The sequence below is a fragment of the Pyrgilauda ruficollis genome, unplaced genomic scaffold (genome assembly GCF_017590135.1).
Source record: "Pyrgilauda ruficollis isolate IOZ18807 unplaced genomic scaffold, ASM1759013v1 scaffold21, whole genome shotgun sequence".
NCBI lineage: Eukaryota > Metazoa > Chordata > Aves > Passeriformes > Passeridae > Pyrgilauda > Pyrgilauda ruficollis.
Window position 1 is genome coordinate 10,579,497 of NW_024520318.1, and position 9,800 is coordinate 10,589,296.

A 9,800-nucleotide genomic window follows, 5' to 3' on the forward strand; every position below is an offset into this window, starting at 1 on the left:
CCTTCAGAGCCAGAGCCTGCTCACCCCAGGAGGCACACTGGAGGCAGCAGCCCTGCATGGGTGCCCCGTGCTGCAGCGCCGTGCGAGCCGTGCCCGAGGGCAGCAGGGCCGCTCCACCTTCCCCTCCCTCACACACAGAGTCTCGGCTGCACTGTGCTCCCTGCCAGGGCGATACACATCGCTTCTCCCAGCTGAGAAAACACCAGCGAGAGCACAGGCCGCAGCCAGGATCTCCCACAGCAGCACCTGGCTGCAGCTCCCACGGCACAGCCGGGCTGGGTGGAGAGCCCGGCACCCCTCCAGGCCCGGCCCGGCCCGGCCTGGCTCCCTGCCCGGCTCCCGGCCCGGCTCGGCCTGGCTTGGCCCGGCTCGGCCCGGCTCGGCCCGGCTCCCGGCCCCCCGAGCGCACTGTGCAGCTCCGGGCTGCGGCTGCCAGCGCCTCAGTTTGATGGTGCGTCTGTCAAAGCTGGCCCTGGCACATGTGGGTCCTGCTCTGTGGAGGCCAAACGTGAGAAGAGCCCCTAGAGCTGGGCAAGAACCTGCTGCAGCTCGGGCTGTGCCGTGGAGTCAGTGTGCAGCTCCCAAGGAGAAGCTGGGGGCTGGAGAGGATGGCAGACACCTTGGCTGGCAGGTGGAGAACGGTGCTGTGCTGGCAGTCACGGGCAGTGCTTGTGTGGGGCCACCTCTCTGCTCAGCAGTAAGTCACCCCCACTGCTCACCCCTGCCTCAGTCTCCAGGTCCCAGTTTTCCTGGCTGGTGTTGCCACAATGTTCAGGGAGCCTGGAAAGACTGGCTTTGAGCTCCATTTGCACTCAAACATGTGGGAGGGCTGCTCAGCTCTCAGGTGTGGACAGGCGTTTTTCAGACACTTCTGTTCAGGTGTTCAGTATTTAGCCCAACCATCTCCAGGCTTTACCTGCACCTCCCTTTTCCCCACCAGCAGCACCAACATGAAGCTAGGCAGAAGAAGGTTTGAAGGGGAAGATATTGTGGTGGCTCCTTGGAAGGGATTTTCAGCTCTGTCCTAGAACAGTGAACTTTAGCAAGGCGTTAGGAGTTTTTTAGGAGAGTCTCTGATGTCCTCTGGTTTTTCCTGAGCTTCCTAAGTGAAACCCCAGGAAATCTGCTGACTTCTTCCTGTTTTCTTCCTGAGGTTGTTTTAATTTGTTGGCTGGTTTGTTTTTGTTTTGTTTTCCCAGATCTCTTTGTGAATCTCTGATTAATTCAGCTTCTGATTCCTTGGCAGTCACCTCTGGAGACAATGCTGAAGATTTCCACACATGTGATCCATCTTCTTCTTGGCTGCATAGCCCTCAGTGCTGGAATTGGGTAAGAAATGTTACAACAGAACCTAGTACATCAGAGCAGAGGTGTTAGGAAATAAAATATTGCACAGTGCTGCGTGAAAAACTCTTTGATTAATTAAAGGCGTGGGCGGCTACACAATTGCATCAAATTATCCACGCGCCGTGGCAGAATGTGAGATAAAGGCACTGATTTCTTATTCCAAGGACATGGTCAAGCAGCCCTTGCCGAGCCTGCAGAGAGCTGCTGGCCTGAAGGTGAGCAGGAGTATTTCCATGGAGATGTTTTCCACAGAAGCAGGAGGTAAGGGTGGCCTCTACCATGCTGTGCCTAGAAGGTGCTGCATGCTTCTGTGAAAGGAGCCTGGCCCCGAGCAGTGCCCACTGCCCTCCCCACAGGGCATTGCCCTCTCAAGGCTGATGCTGAGCAAATACCCAGCCCTGAGCACTGGCCTGTGGAGGCCAGTCCTCCGTCTCTGGGGAGCCTCAAACCCACAACATCCTTTGAAAATCCTGAGCAGGGCTTCCCTTAGCTGGAGGAGTAGCCTGTAGTGGTTTCTGCCTGCCACTGAGGGTGATTTGATCTCCTTAGAGAAAAGTTTTATTCCAGCTTTAAGTGACTGGGTAGCAACACAGTTGCCTCTATTATGGTTTATATTCTAGTTTTCCTGCTGCTTAATTAGTGATTGAACAGGAGGAAGTCAGTTGTTTAGGAGCCATCAGCGGGCAGGATTGTGCTGTGCATTGGAGGTTTAGGGCTCACAGTAAAAACACATGCACCAGAACCACACACAAACCTGATTTTGCACAACTCTAACAGCAGAGACTCAGCTTGCCCCGAAGAAGAGATGTCTGAACATGTTCCACCTGGCCCAGAACCTTATCATTTCACCCAGGGGTAAAACATGAGCGAGTAACCATTAAGGCAAGTATGTTAGCCAGGCTATGGGCAGCAACTGTCTCAGATGGTTTCAGCCTTGCCTTGGAGGTGAGGAAATGGGACATGACTGGAAAGCCCTGCCATGGTTGCCAGCAGCCACATGAAGATGGGCAGGTGAGGAGGTGAAGGCACCCTGGATCCTACACAGGCAGTGACCAGCTGCTGTCTGAAGAGGCCCTAGCTGAATGAAATTGGAGTTTGTTTGTTTATTTGCTGTTGTTTTTGCAGTAGTGCCCCCATGGCCAGGAAGAAGAACAGAGATGTTTCAGAGGAGATAAAGCCTATGGAGAGAATCTAGCTGGAAAGAAACTGTAGCTCTTGAGTCTCACATCTCCACTTGAAGTGGGGTGATGCTGGGCCTGAGGAGAACACAGATTAATCCTTGCATGCCTGCTTAGGCCAGGGCATCTGGAATAGCTTTGACAGTTGAGACAGGCAAATCAAACCCAGTGAGGCTGCAGAAAAGGATGCCCAAGACAGACATCTACACTAATTTGGGCCAGTTTCCTAAGCCTGATTTTCTTCCCGTTCATGCTGGTGTAGCTGGCTGTGAGCATGTCCCCTGCAAGTGAGAAGAGCAGTGCTGGCTGGGGTGGCCAGGCATGACAGGGAGAGAAAAGGTCAAGGTGATGCTCCCAGATGTCTGTGTTCACAGGCAGCACTCTGCCCTTTTCCCCCTTCTAGGGTAGAACAGGATGATCCCTTTGGTGCATTTGTCCCTGTTCATACCAAGTGTGCCTGCAAGGCAGAGCTGCCTTCAGACTACCATGGCCTGGCACACTGTGACTCTTGGCTTGCAGAGCTACTGAAGGATGAGAAAACAAAAAGTCCTGTTGGGTTTTCTCCAGAAGCTGCAGGTATTTAGAAGGAATTAGCAGCAGCCATGCCATTTCTTGGGAAGGGTGGAAGTGCTGGAAGTGAGATCAAGTTTGAAGGCGGCAGGGGAGAACCCAAGGCAGTGCCTGGGGTGTGCAGCACGTGGGTCTCCCCAGCAGTGCTTACAGTGGGAGCAAAATGGGATTGCAGCTCTTCCCCATAGCCTGGAGCGTGGGCTACCCAGCAGGAGCTTCTGACCTGGAAATTTCCTTTTGCTGCTGGGCCCATCGCAAGAGCAGGAGAGATGTTTGTTATCTTTTCTGGTGGCGCCAGCAGTTGAGCAAGAGGAGTGGGAGGCTGGCTACTGGCTCCTGTATCCGTGCCATCAGGAGCTCCCACCTCATCCCGCTGGGTGGGGGACTCACAGGCTCGGTAGCATTCCTGGTATGGTGCATCTCCCCTTTTGTTTCAGTGTAATTAGTCTGAAAAGGGAGAAAGGATGTGGCATCTTCCACCTCAAGGGGAACTAAAGGCTCATTAGCGGGGTGCGGGTCGTGGCTGCAGGGGCAGCACCGCGGCAAACAGGGAGGGATGTGCCCAGTGCCAGCGGAGCAGGGCAGGGTGTGTGCTCATCAGCCAGGATTTCTCACTCCCTGCAGCGCCTGGCTTTGGTGCAGGCACGTTTACTTTCCGTGCAGCCTCTCAGGAGGCTCCAGAAGGGTGGGCAAGCCTGAGATGCCGGGAAAGCCTTGTGGCAGCATCTTGTGGGCTTGTGGCTGGCAGGGTGGACCTGGCAGGTTGCTGGGCACAGAAGAGCACAGCACATCATTTGCTCGTGGCTGAACTTTTGGAAGATGCTCATGAACATCCGCCTCTTCATAGCCATGAGTGAGATGGAAAAACCCTCCTGGGCTGCTCTGCTTGCAGAGATGCTGTGAAGGCTCTGTGAGTCACCCGGGGAAGCACAGGGTGCAGCCAGGCTCCAGAGAAAGTCCAGATGCACTTCATCCCATCCTGGAGGGTCACTGTCTGGGACACAGCTTGGGGTGGGGACGGATATTCTGTTTGCTCAGAGCACTTAGGGTGTCAACCACACATGGCTCAGGGCTTTCCCTGGGCACTTCAGTGACAAACTCCTTCCCTGCAGCTGTGCAAAATGAGTGCAGTGATCACCCCACTACTTCTGAGGAGTTCACAGCCTGCCCCATCCTCTCCCTGTGCCATGGGCTGACTTTTTTTTTCCTTTGAACCGCTGGCCAGAGGAAGGAAGGAGGGGCTCACACGACAGCCTTTTCCAGTGTGCTTGTGGGGGAGAAAAATGCTGTGGGAGGTGGCTGAGAGCTCTTTCTCCCCACCTAGACAGGGAGGCCATCCGCCCACACCCAGTTCTTCTGCTTGGAGGAGCCAGGCTGTGCTGTAGGCAGGTAACTGTCACAGAGTAGATAGACGTGAAACTACTCAGCTTCTTCGGCCTCACCCAGGGCCAGAAGGGTTTTTTGAAAACAAAAATAAAGGGGAAAATACAGACTCCACCCTTCCACCCATTTTGGTTGGCAAATCAAATAAAACAATCTCAAAGTTGGCACCACAGGAGCAGTGAATGCCAGCGCCCAGCCTCTCACATGAGGTGTTGAAATGAAAGGAGCTGAACAAACAACCCCCAGGTGCCTGGGGGCTGCAAACTGGTTTCAAGATGCTGGTGGGTTGTTTTTTCCTGTGTGCTGGTGGGAGCAGCTCCCCACAATGACCACATGACTGGGAAACTGTCCCCTATAGCAACTTGGTCATCCCTGGGCTATGGGCACACTTTGATTTGGCTCAATGAAAAGGGCTGAGTGAGAAATGCATGTCACCACAGATGGTTTCCATGGACATCCTGGCTTGGGGCAATGCAGCCAGTGACAACATGGTGAAGGGGACATCAGGCTCAGCCATCACCTCAGATATGCCCAGCAGTGGTAGGGAGCCCTGCAAGGATAAGCTGGGTGCCAAAGTGTCCCACAGCCCCACAGCAGCTGCAACTTCTGCCCCAGATGGATACACTTGGCCCATGCCTGTTTGGTTGCTGTAACTAATACGAGTCTTTAAAATACAGGTGGGGGAGGGGGGTTTCAGTGGTTTTACAGACAAAATTCCCCTGCTTAGGGCTATGTACACTCAGAGGTGGCTCTGGGTTTGCCACGAACAGACCTTGTCATGGGCACTATGAAGATTTTTTCAAAATTGGTCAGGGGATCCACATTCTCCTCTCTAGGGGTGGGAATGATAAGACAGCTTCTTCTCCACCTTTGCTACAGTCCAGTTACAGCACTGTGAGCAGCTGGGACATGCTCTGCAGGCCAGTCACACTTCTTCACAGCTTCTGCCACAATGCAGTCAAATCAAGCACTCATTTCTTGCACTGGGGCTGCCCAAGGCGCATTGGGGGGCATGTGGTGGCCTCATATCTCAGCAGTGAGGTGGGGACAAGCGTTAACCCGATGCTGTCAGCTGACATTGGGTGCCGGAGCACTGCAAGCAGGGGATGTGACACTGGGCTGCCCTGGGATACCAGCACCACTCCTGGCACTGCCAGGATCAGGCCGGCCAGTCTGCTGCAACATTTTACCCGTGCAACATGAGCTTAGGGCGGTTGCAGAAAGGCCCTGTGTGATGGAAGGGTGGTTTTCCCTGGTGTTTTCCCCCTGTGGCTCAGCTGTTGGGCTGGCATGCAAGGCCAGGCAGGAGGTGCTTATCAGCTCACCCCATCAGGGCAGCAGGCAGGGTGCCCTGCCATCTCTGCTGCTAATCTCATTATAAATAAAGGAGGAGTAGAAGCTAAACTGAGCCCATATAAATTCCCCCTGCCCTGCCCTGCTCAACTTCAGGAAATACCTACTAGAATTGCCATTCTCATTATCCAAACCATCCCTGGAAACAATCATTAGCTGACTTGCCCCTTTGCCAAGTGTGTCTTGCTCACCAGCCTGCTCTGTTTGCCCACAGGGCCCCCAGAGTGCCTGCTCCCATCAGGGCTCCCAGCAGGGCACACACTGCAGGCTCCTGTGCACACTTGTGCTGTGCCACCACAGCCCTGCACGCTGCTGCCCAGCCAACCACAGCTGGACCCTCTCCCCTGAAATTCAGGGGTGCTTTCAACCAGAAACAAGGTGAGGGTGGCCAGGGAGCTCTCTGAGTCACCTGTTTAGCTTTCTCAAGTTCCTCTAGTGTGCTGCACTTATTTTTGGTGGGGTTGGATGCTGGCCAGGTGGTTGGGACGTGCTGACATTTATGATTTTTCTTTTTCTGCGTAACAAAAGTTTTGCTAAATGAGAAGGAAACAAACTCAGTGCCAGCTTTCACCATGTGTTTAAAACAAGATAAAAGCAGTTCTGGGCTGGCCGTGGTATCCTCTAGAGCTGTGGAGACAGCACTTTCCACTGGGGGATGGTCAGGTGGCCCACACACGCTGGGCTCCTGGAGGATACTGGGGAGCTCTCTTGCTCTCAGTGACATCTGTTGGACCTGTCCATGAGGAGCCCCAGGCCCCAATGCTGTGCTTGGGGTGAACAGCAGGGCAGGATCTGACTGTGCATGGCTGCACTCCGTTGGGTCTGGTCCTCTCACTGACACCAAGGCATCTCATCCATCTGGGTGCTGGTTTGGAAGTGGAGCGGTGGGAGGAGAAGCACACATATGTGGGGCCATCCATATGTGGGGAAGAGCACAGTGTCTTGGAACCTGGCCTGGGTCAAACGCCAATGCACAGACAAGCAGGAACACATCCCCTAGGAAAAGGTGGCTCTTACAGTGGGGTGTAGACATAAGGAGCAGTTGTGGAAACAAAAGACATACATACTTCTTTCCTCTTTTTATATAATTCTTCCCCAAAGCAGGACTAGCCCATTTTTATCGCACTGCCAGCTGTTTTGTTCTTTTTTCCCCCAGGCTGGGCAAGGGTGTGGATAGGAGGAAACAACCTTTTTTTTTTAATTACAGTTTTCATGGGAAGATGTTCAGCTGCCTCTGAGTGCCCAGGCTCTGCCCAGGTGTAAGCAGGAAGGATGAGCAGGGCTCAGTGCAAACTCCATCTCCTTGCTTTGCCCACTCTTTTCTGTGGCCGAGCTGCTGCAGCTCTCAGGCACTCAGGAGCTGCAATGCAAAGCTGACAAACCAGGGCAGGCTCTGCTCCCACCCACAGCCACAGCACCTCTGAGTGGGGACACCCTTGCAGAGGGACTGCCAACCCCACGGTGGGGATGGTGCCACCCAAATAGTTCATCACCAGGTCAGAGAGCCAGCAGCAGGGTGGGGGTACAGCAGGAGGAATGCAGCTGTGGGGTGGGATGGAGTGGCAGCAGCAGAGGGTTTCAGCCAGGTTGGCTGCTGGCAGAGCTTGTCAGTGGGGCTCACAGGGTGATCAGAGCTGCTGTATTTTGGAGGAATCAGTCTAGAGCCTGGGAAATAAAGAGGACATACAAAAAGACCAAATATACCATGTTTTATAAGTTTACCATAGCCTAGCTTGGAAATAATGGGGATTAGTCATCATCCTGTGGAGCTGTTGGAGACTGACTGTCCACATGGCTCTAAGCCTCCACAAGAGCAATGGCAAGGTTCAGTTGCTTTAAATTAATGCCTCAGAAAGTCTCTCAGGCTAATGCTTATGGAAGGCCAGGTTCCTTTAGACTGTAGCCACTGGACATAAAGAGATTTAGGTATTTCAGCCTTGATTATAGATTCAGAACTTTGTAAGTAGCCACAAGTCCTATTTTCAGGTGAGGTTTCAGGGGTGAGCTTTTGGCTGGAGAGAAGCTTTCAGCAGCCACTTGGAATAAGGCATTTACAGCCCAAGGGGGCTCAGCTTTAGGCTCTCTGCTGGCCTTTCTTGGAGGTTCTTTACTTACACAAGGTGTTTTCCATGCTCCTACCCTCTGCACGAGCCATCAGGTGCCTTGCTCAGCTGTCATGTCCTGTTAGCCACTGCTCCCCAAGCCTTGGTGCTTTTGCTGCCACTGGCTCTTCACACTCTGTTGCTGCATCCCTGACTGTGAAGTGCAACCTTGTCCTTAATGAAGGCATCATTTCATCTGCATTGCTCTGAAATATGATGGACTTCCCTTTGCTGAGACATGCCTGAGGCTCCCCCTGTGCCCCCACAGCCTGCAGCAGCTTTGTGCAAGGGCTGAGTGAACTTGGCTTGGGCCCACTTGGACATGAAAGCAAAACAAATCTCCTTGGGAGTAAAGGTCCCCTGGCATGGATTAACAGCATGCAGGCTTCACTTTCAAAACCACATCACACCCAAACACACACACACACACACACACACACACACACCTACCTCAGTTGTTTTAAATACTTTTAAATTCCATTACATTTCCTTTATGGGTAGGTTGTTTTTTTCCTCAATGACTGTCATAAATCAACCCTGCTAATCCCACTCTACATATATTATTATTATTATTATTATTATTATTATTATTATTATTATTATTATTATTAGGGAGGGCACAGCTGAGTGAACAAGGAACGAAGAACTAAGGCATGGTTCAACCACCTCCATCTCCAAAAGTCTCCTGTTGCTAGTGATAAAACTGGGGAATGTACAACACATGGCCAACACCTAAATGGCTTGTGCTTCCCTTTGGTGGGCAAGCCTCGGAGCTGGCCTGGGAGCCATGAGGTGTGCTCTGAAGTGCACATCGGTTTTGAGCTCAGTGCTGTGACTGCAGGCACTGCCTCCCTGGGAGCTGCTTCATGATGGGGCTTTAGGAAGCAGCAATTACCAGACTGGCAGGTCAGGAAAGGAGTAACAGCATGAACCCAAGTAGGAGGAAACAAAAATATAAGTGCACTAGGTTGTCCCTGGGGCATATTTGACCAAGGAGGAGTACATACATTCAGTATTGCTGTCAGCTTTCTTTTAGCAGGGATGCAGGTGCCCTGCAGGCACCCTGGAGGTGACCCTGACAGCTCTGGCAAATGCCAAGCCCCTACATCAAATCCAAGAGTTAAAATCACTTGTCAGTCCAAGCCACCTTGGTGGCAACCCACCCCACTTGGATACAACAGATGCAAAAACCTACTCTGCATCTTGGTGCACACCCCAAAGAGCTCTGCATCTTGCTCCTGTGAGGCTACAGAGTGCCAATAAACTTGGCACCCACCTCTGCTGTTGCAGCAGAAATACAAATCCTCTTCTGAGCTAGACTTTGCCAGAGCAGGGAGCTGGAAAAACAAACAAACAAACAAACAGGAAAAGTGCCTTTGACTCACTGCATTCCCATTTCCTGGCTTCAGCGTGGCCCAGGCTGCCAGCAGGTCTCATTGGCAGAGCAGCACGGTGAAAGGCATGGCCCAGGCAGCCCGGAGTGCTCTCCCCTCTTGGGGCATGTTTGCAGCGAGTCCTGCAATGATGCATCCCCCCGAGGCTGCTCCCTGGCCCTGCAGCAGAGCTGTCTCACGGAGGTGGCTGCGGTCCTGAACAGCCAGCAGTGCACAGGGGGCTGTCCCTCCTGCTCCCCAAACTGCCTGCAGCATGTCCATGGTGTGGGAGTTACTGCACAGCTGGACACACTGAAAGGCAGAGGGACAGCAGCCAAAAGCATACACAGTCCACACTCCTCCAGCATGGAGAGGGGGCTGTGCTCTCAGGTCTAAGGCAGCAAACCCCAAAGGCACAGGTACCATCATGAGACAGACCCCAAACTGCCTGGTCTCTCCTGCTAATATTTGACTGAAGAAAGACAAAGACAGGC